This window comes from Saimiri boliviensis, chromosome 15 (genome assembly GCF_048565385.1).
Source record: "Saimiri boliviensis isolate mSaiBol1 chromosome 15, mSaiBol1.pri, whole genome shotgun sequence".
In the NCBI taxonomy this organism is placed as follows: domain Eukaryota; kingdom Metazoa; phylum Chordata; class Mammalia; order Primates; family Cebidae; genus Saimiri; species Saimiri boliviensis.
Window position 1 is genome coordinate 84,951,834 of NC_133463.1, and position 13,345 is coordinate 84,965,178.

Sequence of the window (13,345 nt, forward strand, 5' to 3'; positions counted from 1 at the left end):
GATGTATCTATGAAGTGCTAATTTTATTTATTTTCCTTGGATATATACCCAGAAGAGAAATTGCTGGGTCATGTGATATTTTGACTGGGTTTGTAATGAATCTACAGATCAAGTTGGGAAGAACTAATATCTGACAATATTGAGTCTTCCTGTCCATACACATGAAATATATTTCCTTTTATTTTGTCCTTTGATTTATTCATGGAAGTTTGTAATATTTATCTCACAAGATTTTGTACATATTTTGTTAGATTTATACCTGAATATTTTATTTTCTGGTGCACCAATGTAAATATTACTGTGTCCTAAATTTCAGATTTTACCTGTTTATTACCAATATACAAGAAATTGATTGACATTTGTATATTAACCTGATTTTCTGCAACCTTGTCATAATTATAAGTTCCAGATGTGTTTTTGTTTTGTCCATTCATTTGAATTTTCTACATAAACAAACATGTCCTCAGTGAATAAAGACAGTTTTATTTTTTGCATCCAAATCTGTATTGAATGTATTTTCTTTTCTTTTCTTTTTTTTTTTTTTTTGTCTTACTGCATTAGCTAGGACTTCTAGCACAATGTTGAAAATGAGTATAATGAGAAGGCCACATCCTCAATTTGCTCCCGATTTTAGCAAAAAATAAGTTTTTAGTTTTTCAACATTATACAGAATGTTACCTGGAGTTTTTTTGTAGATGTTCTTTACAAAGTTGAGGAATTTCTCCATTGTTCTTAGTTTGCTGACAGTTCTTGTTGATAGTGAATATTGAATTTTGTCAAGTTTATTTTCTGTATCTACTAATATTTTCACGTTATTTGTCTTCTTTAGTCTTCCATTGTGATGTATTAATTGATTTTTTAAAATGTTGAGCCAGCACTGCATACCTGAAATGAATCTTATTTGGTCATGATCTGTGATTATTTTAATGTATTTAATTTTCTAATAGTTTGTTGAGGATATTTGCATTTATTTTATGAGAAATATTGGTTTGTAATTTTTTTCTATTATCTTTATTTGTTTTGGCATTAGGGTAATGCTGGCTCTATAGAATAAGCCAGGGAGTATTCGCTCTGCTTCTATCTTCAGAAAAATATTGTAGAAAATTGGTAAAAATGTTTGTCTTAAATGTTTGCTAGAATGTACTGGTAAACCCACATTAGTTTGTTACTTTATATTTTGGAAGGTTATTAATTATTGACTTAATTTCTTTAACAAATATATGCCTACCCAGATTGTCTGTTTCTTGTTGTGTGGCTTTTGGAAGATATGTCTTTCAACAAATAGGTCCATTTGGTCTATGCCATTTGAGTACTGGGCATAGAGTTATTAATAGTATTCTCTTGTTATAGTTTTTGTCTGTGATCACTGTAGTGATGAACGCTCCTTCATTTCTAATATTAGTAATTTGTTTCTTCTCACTTTTTTTTCTTTATCAGCCTGGTAATAGGCTTGTAAATTTTGTTGCTCTTTCCAAAAAGGAGCTTTTGATTTTATTTTTCCAATTTTTAAAAAATTGTGCTGACTATTAAATTATTATTATTATTATTATTATTATTATTATTATTTCTCTTAACTTTGGATTTAATTTTCTCTTATTTTATCTCCTAAGGTGGAAACTTATATTACTGATTTTAAATCTTTCTAAGCAATACTTGGAGAGATTTTACATTTACCTCGAATGCATCCCACAAATTTTGGTGCATTTTAAAAATTTGCTCCAAAGTATTTTTTAAATTTCTCTTGTGATTTTTTTGACTCATGTGTTAGTTAGAAATTCCTTGTTTAATCTTCTAACATTTCAGAGTTTTTCAGCTATTTTTCTCTTATTGATTTCTAGTTTAATTCTATTGTGATCTGGGAGCATACATGATGTGATTTATTGTATTTTGTTAAAGTGTATTTTATAGACTAGAATATGTCTATCTTGGTGAATGTCCTATGTAAGTTTGAGAAAAATATGTATCTTGTTCTTGTTGAAGTCTTCCATAGATGCGAATTAATTTTGTCCTTACTGATTTACTGCCTATTGCAGCTGTCCCTTTCTGATAGAGAGATGTTGATATCTCCACTTATTAGTAACTTTTTAAAAACAATGTAAAGAATAATCCCTAAAGGAAAAGATACAAGTTAGCTCTACGCTCTACTTGGCTTTCTGCCATAGGACATAAATACCCACCCTTGTAGTCAATTGATTTTTCAACAAAGATAGCCAAGAAATTCAATGGGAAGATATCAACTGTTTAAAAAACGGTGCTGAAATATTTGGATATCATATTGGAAAAAGTAAATAACTCTTTTCTCTTTCTCAAATATTTTTAAAGAACTTATTGATATCCCATTTATCAAAGACCAAGAATAAAAGCTAAAAGTAACCTGTTGCAGAAAACATAGAAATTAATCTATACAAACTTGACATTTGTTAAGATTTTAGGAAACATAAAGATTGCACTAATCATAAAAAAATACAGAATTAAACACAACAAGGACCTAATCAAAATTAATATTTTCTTCATCAAAAGTCACTGCTAACAAAATGAATAGCAAAACCACAGACTGAAAAAAACGTTAATAATACGTACATGTGATACACGACTTATACCAGAATACACAAAAGTGACAAATAAATAGTCAAAAAGGAAAATCACCCACTTAAAAACAGGATCAACACATTTGAACAAATTTTAAAAAGAAAGCTATGTTTTGGGTACAATTAACAGATGTAAAAGTGCTCGATATTCCTATCATCAGGGAAATGTAAAGCTAGACTGCCTTGTGATACTGCTAACCTCTTACTAGAACGAATGCCCTTTATATACACCAACAACCCTGAATGTTAGCAATGTGTGGAACAGGTAAAATTCTTATATGTTTTTGGTAGGTGTGTGCCACTTTGGAAAATGGTTAGTACTTTCTTATAAAGTTGAACTAATATCTAACCTGTTTCTGAGCAATTATGCCATGAGATACATACATATAAAGTTATGTATGTATAAAGCATAATCTCAGTAGCTTTATTCATAAAAGCCTATAAGCAACTGAAGTATTCAATACAAAAATAAATAAATATTGTCAGTGAAAACATATACAACTACTGATACATGGAATAACGTAGGTGAATTTAAATATTGTTATGCTGAATAAAGGAAATATGATGCAACAATTGCAACATACTGTGAATTTCTAAAACAGTGTAATCTAATCTGTGGTGACATAAACCAGAAGAATGACTGCCCTTGGGTTCAAGGTGGAAATAATCTGAGAAGAAGCATAAGGGAATTTTAGGATAGTGAAAATGTTCTATTTTTTATAGTGGTGTTTCTTAAACAAATGTCTATGGCTTTCAAAACTCATCAGTCTCTAAACTTAAGGTCTGGGCCTTTCACTGTATATACATTCTATCTCAATTTTTAAAAGTGGAACACAAAAAAATTATCCTATCAGAAATATGTCTCTGCCAAGATTTTTAAAATTAATTTATTACATGCCTATTTGTACATTGTCTGTCACAATGTAGACATTTGTGAAATGTTGTTCTTTCTGTGTTTCATGATATTTTACAGGATTTGGGATTTATTGGCTCAATGATTCAGCATTGCAGTGGAAACGATTTGAAGACGGGCATATTTACGTGTTTAGTTGAGTTCTGTCACTACTGATAGTGTTAATTTAGGCAAATTCCCTCTGAACTTCTGAGTGTCATTTCCATATCTGAAACGTAAGATTTTATTTGAGCTGTCATGATTGCAATAAAAAAGATATTTACAGTATCAGACCAATAATAGTTGTTCAATAAGGAACTGTATTTTTTAATTGAGTTGTATGTATGTCGAGAGATTCACGAACAACTTATCTTAATCCTTATAATATCTCTATGGGTTAGAATTTATTGCTATCCCTCCTTAAAAAATGGGAATTTGAAGAGAGCTAAGTAACTCAATATCACCAAGTACCAAATAACACAGCTAGATTTTCATCCCTGGGAGCTGAACTTGAGGTTGCTTTTTCAATATGACTTTCTTCCATCATGTCCCATAAATGGTGATGATGGTGAGGATAATGATGGTGATGATGATGGTGATAATTACTGTCATCATCTATATATTTACAGTTTTCTATAAATCTCTTCTCTAATTTTTTAGGCAGAGGACCACAACGACTAATTTAAGGTCTTCAGCATCAAGAAGCTAACAAATCTCAGGGCATCATCCTTGTTGAACATTTTCAATATTTAAAATTATTGTCTTTATCCTAAACTAAAATTTACCCACTGGAGTTTATGTGCTCACTGTAAGTTATGCTCAACTAGTCTACTCTTTTAAAATAACAGCCTTTAAAATATATGAGAATATCTATTAGAGCAGATTGAGTCTTTTCTCTTCTCTTGACTTGTGACAAGGAATTTACTGAACATATTCCTTGCATGATTCTGAGAGACTCAGCAAGCAGCCTGTGGCTGATAGGCCACGTTTCTGGCTTTACTGTGTCCAGTGCTAATAACAGCCCAATGGAGCTTAACTGGCCTGAATCCCGAGTCTCATCTAGTTCCTCTAAATCTTAGGTGATATGAAAAAATCTCATGACATTGTACTCCCCTGACCTCCTGCTCCGCTTTCTCTGCTTCTCTTACCCTGAGATCAAATGGAAACTCCTGCTTTCAAAATTCACTTATGAAAAGTACAGTGATAATGGAAGAATTTGACTACTATAGTATAATCATTTTTTTTTCTATTTAAAGGGTAATGCTAGGTATGCAGTTTATAATAGTGAATTTCAACCAATTTCTTTGTGATGGTACAGATCTGGATATAGTGTCTGCTCAGGGTTGGAAGTAGGGTGAAACTAACGAGGTAGTCACACCAGGCACAACATTTAAGGGTTGCTAAAAGTCTCCATAATCAACATCAATATTTTAACACAATATTTTAAAAAATTAATGCAGAAAAATCAAGGAAAAACAAAACATCAAATTTTAAAATAAAGACAGAATCAGTTTGGTGATCTTTATAAGGGAATACTTATCAAGCATTCCTTCTGAACTTCAGAGTGTCATTTCCACATCTGAAATATAAGATTTTATTTGGGCTATCATGATTGCAATAGGAAAGGTATATACAATATCAGACAAATAATAGTTAGTTGTTCAATAAGGAATTGTATTTTTTAATTGAGTTGTATGTATGTCGAGAGATTCATAAACAACTTTTCTTGTCTTATCTTAATCCTCATAATATCTCTATGTGTTAGAAGTTATTGCTATCCCTCCTTAGAGATTGGGAATTTGAAAAAAGCTAAGTAACTCAATATCACAAAGTATCAAATAACACATATAATGAAAATATGACCTGGCTATATCTTGCTAAGATGGAACATGTATTTCCTAAGGGAAGATTCAAAAACAAAGTGGAAAATTAAGGGGGTTGAGGAGGGAACTTGACAGGAATAGACAGCTTGGTGCTACTCAGTGTCTGAGTTGAACTGGTAAAATGGAGAATTAACAAGGAGAGGGTGGAGCCTCAAGGATATCTCTTAGACAAGCAAAGTCAGTAAGTCAGAGAGGAGACACTGTGAAACAAAACTCCTGGGAGACAAGGACTTGTTCAGTATGTCTATAAATATACTTCTTGGGGGGAGTGCTAATAATAATAATAATAATAATAAATAATTTAGAAGATACAGTTTGAAAGAAAAGGCATCAATGAAAGCTTGAATTTTAGCTCTAGGTCATTCATTAGTAGCAATAACAGTAGTTCTCATTTTATAAAATTACTGTAGGAATTGCATGAATGGCTATTTAATATACATTTGCAGTATTACCATGATAAACTGTGTCACATGCAATAATATAGTTGCATTTCTTTTTTAAAACTTTTAAGTTCAGGGGTACAAGTGTAGGTTAGTTACATAGGTAAACTTGTGCCATGGGGGTTTTGTGTACAGATTATTTTATCACCCATATATTAAGGCTAGTACCTAATCTCCTCAAATATTGCCTCTTTTTAGTGTGTCTGCTAAATTTCTTATTTTTCCTTTAAAAATAACTATAATTAATCTTGGTCACATTATTTCCCATCACTCTCAACTTTTCTCAGTAGTCATTCATATGATGTAATCTATCAATAGACTAGCTCCTTGGCATACTTATTGTGAGCCTTCTGATGTGTTCTCAAGGCTGTGGGATTCTACTACCATTCCTGGACTTGCCCCCTTCACCAACCTGGATTTTCTCCTCTCTCTCTGTATTTTATTCCTGTTTCCTCGATTTTAAGATTTATCTTTCTTCATTTCTTTACCCATTTTAGCACAGCATACATAGAATACTTGACAGAACAAATAATAATAATAATAAACTATTCTAAAGTTCATACGGAACCAAAAAGAGCCTGAATACCCAGTGTAATCCTAGGCAAAAAGAACAAAGCTGGAGAATTCACACTGACTCACTTCAAACTATACTACAGGACTATAGTAACCAAAACAGCATGGTACTGGTACAAACACACACACACATAGACCAATGATAAAGATAGAGAATCAAGAAATTAATCCACATGCATACAACTATCTGATCTTTGACAGAGCTGACAAAAACAAGCAATGGGGATAGTACTCTATATTCAATAAACGGTGCTGGAAAAACTGGCTACTAGTATGCAGAATACTGAAACAGGATCTCTTTCTTATACCTTATATAAAAATCAACTCAAGATGGATTAAAGATCTAAATGTAAAATGTAAAACTATAAAAAACTAGGAAAAAACCTAAAAATATAACATTTTGGTTATAGGAACTGGCAAACATTTTATGATGTAAATGCCAAAAGCAATGGCAACAAAAGCAAAAATCAACACATGACTCCTAATCAAACCAAAGAGGTTCTGCATAGTAAAATAAACTATCTTAAGAGTTAAGGACGACATACAGAATGCGAAAAAAAATTTGCAAACTATCCATCTGACAGATGTCTGATATCCAGAATCGGCAAGGAATTTAAACAAATGTACAAGCAAAACACAAACAACCTCATTAAAAAGTGGGCAAAGGAGACATGAACAGACACTTTTCAAAAGAAGACATTTATGAGGCCAACAAGCCTATGGAAAAATGTTCAATATCACCAATCGTTAGAGAAATGCAAATCGAAACCACAGTGAGATATCATCTCATGTCAGTCAAAATGGCTAATATTAAGAAGTCAAAAAATAACAGATGCTGGTAAAGTTGAGGAGAGAAGGAAATGCTTATACACTGCTGGTGGGATTGTAAATTAGTAGAGAGCAGCATGGAAAGCAGTGTGGGGATTCTTCAAAGAACTAAAAACAGAATTGCCATTTTGCCATTTGACCCAGTAATCGCACTAATGAGTATATACCTAAAGGAATATAAGTCATTCTACTATAAAGATACATGCATGCTTATGTTCATTGCAGAACTATTCATGAATCAACCTATATGCCCATCAATAATAGACTGGACAAAAACATGTGGTACATAGTCACCATGGAATGCTATGCAGCCTTAAGAAATAACAAGATTATATCCTTTTAAGAAACATGGATGGAACTGGACGTCATTATTCTTCACAAACTAATGCAGAAACAGAAAACTCAATACCTTAATACCGTATGTTTTCACTTATAAGAGGGAGCTAAATGATGAGAACACATGGGCAGAAAGAGGTGAACAACAGATACCTGGGTCTACCTGGGGGCACATGGTGGGAGAAGGGAAAGGTCTTGTAAAAAAATATCTATTGGGTACTATACTACTATGCTTAGTACATGGAAGATAAAATAATCTGTATACCACAACTCTGAGACATAAGTTTATCAATATAACAAACCTGCACATATACCCCTGAATCTAAAATATTTAAAAATAAATATTAATAAAGATTATTTGAAATAGAGTGATAAGAAATAAATCCTCATGACTTTACATATCTTGTCTCCAATTTTTTCACTTTCTTAATATTTTGATTTTATATACTTTTATATTGAACATGAGTTTCCTTTTGAATTTTTAAAACATTATGCAACTGACTTCTATTGTCCAGTGTTGCTATTGACAACACCAATGCTATCCTGATCATCACTTTCATATTAAACCTGTGTTTTCCTCCTCTCAGAAAGTGTTAGATCATATTTATCAACACTGTGGTGATATGTATTTATTTTTCAATGTACTTATGAATCTTCCCAGTTTGAAGACTTGTAAAATATTTGTTTCTGTATTACTTTATGTGAAATTTTTCTCTTTATTGTCTTACACAGCCTTCTGTTTCTTTTATTTTCTTACATATTTTTCTTCTTTTTAAATTATTTTTGATATCTTTTTTGTCTATATTTAATTGTCAGAGAAGATTTTTTAATGTTTTAAAATATATTACACAGGTTGGAATGCAGTGATAAAATCTCAGCTCACTGCAACCTCCAGCTCCCAAGTTCAGGCGATTCTCCTGCCTCAGCCTCCCTAGTAGCTGGTACTACAGGCATGCACCACCGTGCCTGGTTAATTTTTGTATTTTTAGTAGATCCGGGGCTTCATCATTTTGAACAGGGTGGTCTTGAACTCCTGACCTTGTGATCCACTCACCTTGGCCTCCAAAAGTGCTGGGATTATAGGCGTGAGCTGCCGTTTCTGTCCCATTTTCATGTTATAAAGACAGTATTCTTGTTCTCTAAAAACTTTTATTAAAATGGCATTTTTTGTTTTGTGTCCATAATAACTAATTTATATATGGTGGTTGACTGTTATTTTAGTCACTCTTTTATTTTTTGATACCACCTTTTGATCATTATTACACACTTTTTCAGCCAATGTTTATTTAAATTTGCCAGTATGTGTGTCACTCTCTATTATTTCAGCCTTTTCTTCTCAATTTAACTTTATTCTACCTGAAATTGATTCTTGATTTTGTTAATAAGAATTTGCAAGAGGAAGGCTTACTCAGTTTTTCTTTTGCAATGTTTTGCTTTGTTTCCGAAAATGTTTATTTTCTCCTTGTCTTATTTATTCTTGATTGTTGATAGTTTTGTTGAGCTTAGATTATGAGATTGATAATTGTTTGTATTTAGCAATTCGGGTATATTTTTTCTTTGTCTTCTATCCTCTATTTTACTGATGAGAAATAAAAATATCATTCCATTTCATTTCTTTGAAAGAAGCTACCTTTGCTATTATTTTTCTAATAGCTTTCTAAGTGTATTTGAATGCATGTTCACAATGATTTGTCTATTTATTAATATGATTTCCTTCCTCTTATAGGCATTAAATAGGCATTAAAATTCCTTAATATAGGCATTAAAATCCCAAAACCCTGTCCATAAGTCGTATATCTGTGTTTAAAACTTCCGTAGATCACTGCAATATCATCACTTGTTTTTTAGTGTCTTGCTTAATTCTTAGCATCTAGAATTGCTTTCTTTTAAATTAAGCCATATTTTGCTGTATCTCTTTATAACCTAATTTACATTTAGCATCTATATGTCTTAGTGGCCATTCTTATCAAATCTATGTGTCATAATACTTGAGTTGAACCTGCTTTACAAGAGCATGCTAATTTTTTTTAATTCCCACAGAAGCTTTGGTGCAATATTAAAATTCTCACTAGCTTTTTTCTTCTCTGAAATGCCAAAATATTTATATGGCCCATGCCACCAAATATCTGATTGCATGATACATGTTTTTCCCAGGAGTATTTGTATATATGTATACAAATATAAATATATATATATATACACACATATATATATACATATATACATACATATATACATACATATATATATATATATATACACAAAAAAGGACATTATATATATATGTCCTTTTTTTTGTTCTATCATAAACAATGCAAACTGTGTTAAAAAGAAGATATATCCTAATCTTAAGTCCAATGTGACAATGAACTAGTCTTAAAACTGGAGACTTAATGAAGGAAGCTTGACAAACCATATAAACCAAAAACAAAGTATTATGCCATATAGAAATTTAAGTTCATAAAGTACATTCATCTTCATGATAATTTTGGGAGCCACATTTTATCACTTCACTTACATATGAAGCAACTAACCCTTTAGGAAGTATGGTCCAAAGTCACAGAGTTAAATCACAGTAGAGAAAGGGGTCAAGTTATTTCTTCTGCTTAGTAGAGTATCTTTGCTACTGTTTTATATTTCCTATGCTGTTTCCTTGCTTGCAAATTGGGGCTGCTATGAGATTCAAGAAGTCTATGTATGCGCCTTTACTGTGTAAACTGCCTGGTGCTGCGTAACTGTGAAAACAGAGGATGGCTATAATGCCAAAGAGCAGAATTCTACGTTGACAGAGAGGAACCCGGCCTTTCATACCTTGGTTAATTAACATGGTGGCCATCTTGTCTTGACCAGGTTCCCTGAAAGGATTTTAATGGAAGGGCAATGCTCTCAGAAAACCTGAGTATGAGATCAGCTCTCTCCATAGTATCATCTTCTCAACAAAGAGTTTGTCTTGCTTATTTAAAAGGAAATAAAAATATCGTGTCTCCCATCCTTAGCGTGTTTATTTCCCTGTCCAGCAGTGTGTCTCAACCTGTCAGGCTTGATACCTACAGGATTTTATAGCTCTCTCTTCTAGGCTTCACAGTGCCTTTGTTAGGATTCTTCTTCTAGCCAGGTCCCTACTGTGGCAGTGAAGGAAGAAGTTGAGGTTATTAGCCAGCTCATTCCAGGCAGAAACATCTCCCTGACACTTGGCTGGGATAGCTATATAAACCCTTTATCGTTAGAAAAGCAGAAAACCATTTAAAATTGAAGTGCAATGAGAGCCAATGTACTTTAAAGCAAGTGTATTTACATGTAGGCTAATTAAAGAAATCTTTAAAGAATTCAACGTTACAGATGGTACACTGAGGAAAATGTATATTTGGTTATATCTTTCTTTCTCTCTCAATGCTGAATTGTACAATAAACACATATTCATTTATAGAATTCTCTCAAGTTGTTATGGCAACGGAAATTTAGGGTCAGACAGAAAATGCATGGTTGCCACTGTTCCCTGAGCCTAAAAAAATAGAGTTTTAAAATCTGATGAGCTTTGAACATCATTGTAAAAGAGGAAGTTTACTTTTGTCACCTATGATTTCATGTCTAGACTTCAGTCTCTTCTCTGACAAACTTTATTATGCCTGAAATCTTCAGTTTCTTTCCAAATAATCTTGTTCCACATAAAGAATATCAAGTAATTTATAGTTAATTTGTATGAGTCAATGTTATTTTGTTATTTCCAGTAAAAATTTATTTACTTATTTTTTATTTATCATAATCTTGCAGGATTGTCGCAAACTCTATTTAATAATGTCTGGCATATTTCATATTAGTTTTCATGTCTACAAAATGGGTTTGATAAAATAAGATACCTGAGAAACCTATATTAATAAAAACACACACAAAATAAAAAATAAAATCACATAAGAGAAAACTCTTCAAAAATAGTTATTTATAAGGGCACTTTCCTGTGCATTTCAAAATTTTTATTTCATATATTCATCCAGAAAATGTGGATAATGCATTTCATATGTGCAAATGCTCACTAAGAAAGGGCAAAATAAAATAAAATTTAGTGTTTGTCCTCAGGAACTCACCTGTTAGGCAGGTAACCTTCATAAGCTGAAGTTCTGGCCGTAGGTGAAAAAAATTTAAAATAGATTGTAATAGGAAAATAATGAATTTCAATTTTATCCTTTATCAGCAGAGACTGTAGCTTGCTTTATTAAGCTGTCTAAACTGACTAATAAGAAATCAGTCATTATCAAAGTATATACAGAGTTCTATGGAAACTCACAGAAAAGATTATCGTCCTTTAATAAGGAAGAGGTATCTGATTCTTCTCTCAGCCTGCTCCTATTGTCTCGGCCTCATCTCTAATTCTAGCCATGCTACAGCTATGGTAGGTCCATGGTGGGCTCGGCTCATTTCTCGTAGAAAGCTTCCCACTTCAAGCCCACAATCTGTTTCTCCAGCATGCTGACCCAGGGCATCTGTGAAACCATAGCTTGGAAAATATGCAGAATCTTACTCAGACATACACACATACACAGCCAGAAGTGCAGGAGTACAGGCACACCCTGGGGCAAACCTGAAACAACAGGGTCAGGAGAGGATAGCTAAATTGTCTTTCCCTGTTAGACAGAGTACTTCATTCCTTCTTTTGGATATCGACTCTCAATTAAACTACATGCGTAACTGTATCGACTCAGGCTGTGCTTACAGAGACACTCTGGGTGAAAGCAATTGCTCTAGGAGTGGACCTTGAAAGCTAGTCCCCAGGAGGAATCCTGCAACTGGATCAATCACCTGTGAGATGACAAGAATCTTACTGTTATTAGCAAGAGGAAATGATGATAACCCAACTTGCACATTTTACCACTGAAACATCTAAAACTCTCATTTGGTTATGTGCCAGAGCTGGAATATGCTTCATGAAGAAGGAGGCAGAACTGATTGTGTCACAGCTCTATCCTTTCAACAGCTTAATGTTATGATAATCGTTAGGCTTTGAGATTACCCAGCTTGGGTGTGCTGCTTGGGAAGCCTTGCAAAAAGGAAATAAAACGCTCAGGTTAGGCAACCATTAACTTTATGCACTCTAAAAGCCCACTGTCCACAAGGAATTATTTAAAGATAGTTTATGCATAATGAAATTCTCATCTCCTGTATCTGCAGGCAAAGATGTGTTGAAAATGAGACTTAACTTCTATTTGATAATGGTGGAATGATTGTTGAAAGTCTTAGCTAACAACCAGTCTGAAAATGACTAGCAAACGTGGTGTCTGTCTTACAGGATCAGGTCCATATGTATATGCCCATAGCTGGTATATAGCGTGCTCTCACTAACAGAACAGATGGATGCATGACCCAAAGGGTCAATGCAGCATCACCTTCACTTCCATCACTTCCAGTGCCCAACGTGCAGAGAGTCTGCTGTTCTTCCCCACAACCTCAGACTCTGCTGGTTTGAAGTCATAGCACACAACATCAATATCAGGTTACTTTAGGCTTCTCACACCTGTAAATCAACTGACAAAAGAAGTATTTTAATGAAATGGGTCACAGAACATGAGGAGCTGGAGGTTCTGCTCCAGAGTCACACCATGGATGTGTGTCTGTCACCAAGGGTGTTCTTTGTGCCCTTCTCTCCAGTGAAAACGGCAAATGGGCAATTGCTGTAATTGAGAACAGCAAGAACAAGGCTAGAATATTAGTCTAAAATCTTTGGGTTTTTGGGTCTTTGTCACCCATCAGACAGGTAACCCAGAGAAGCTGAAGGTCTGGCCAAAGGTGAAGGAAATATGAAACAGGTTGTAA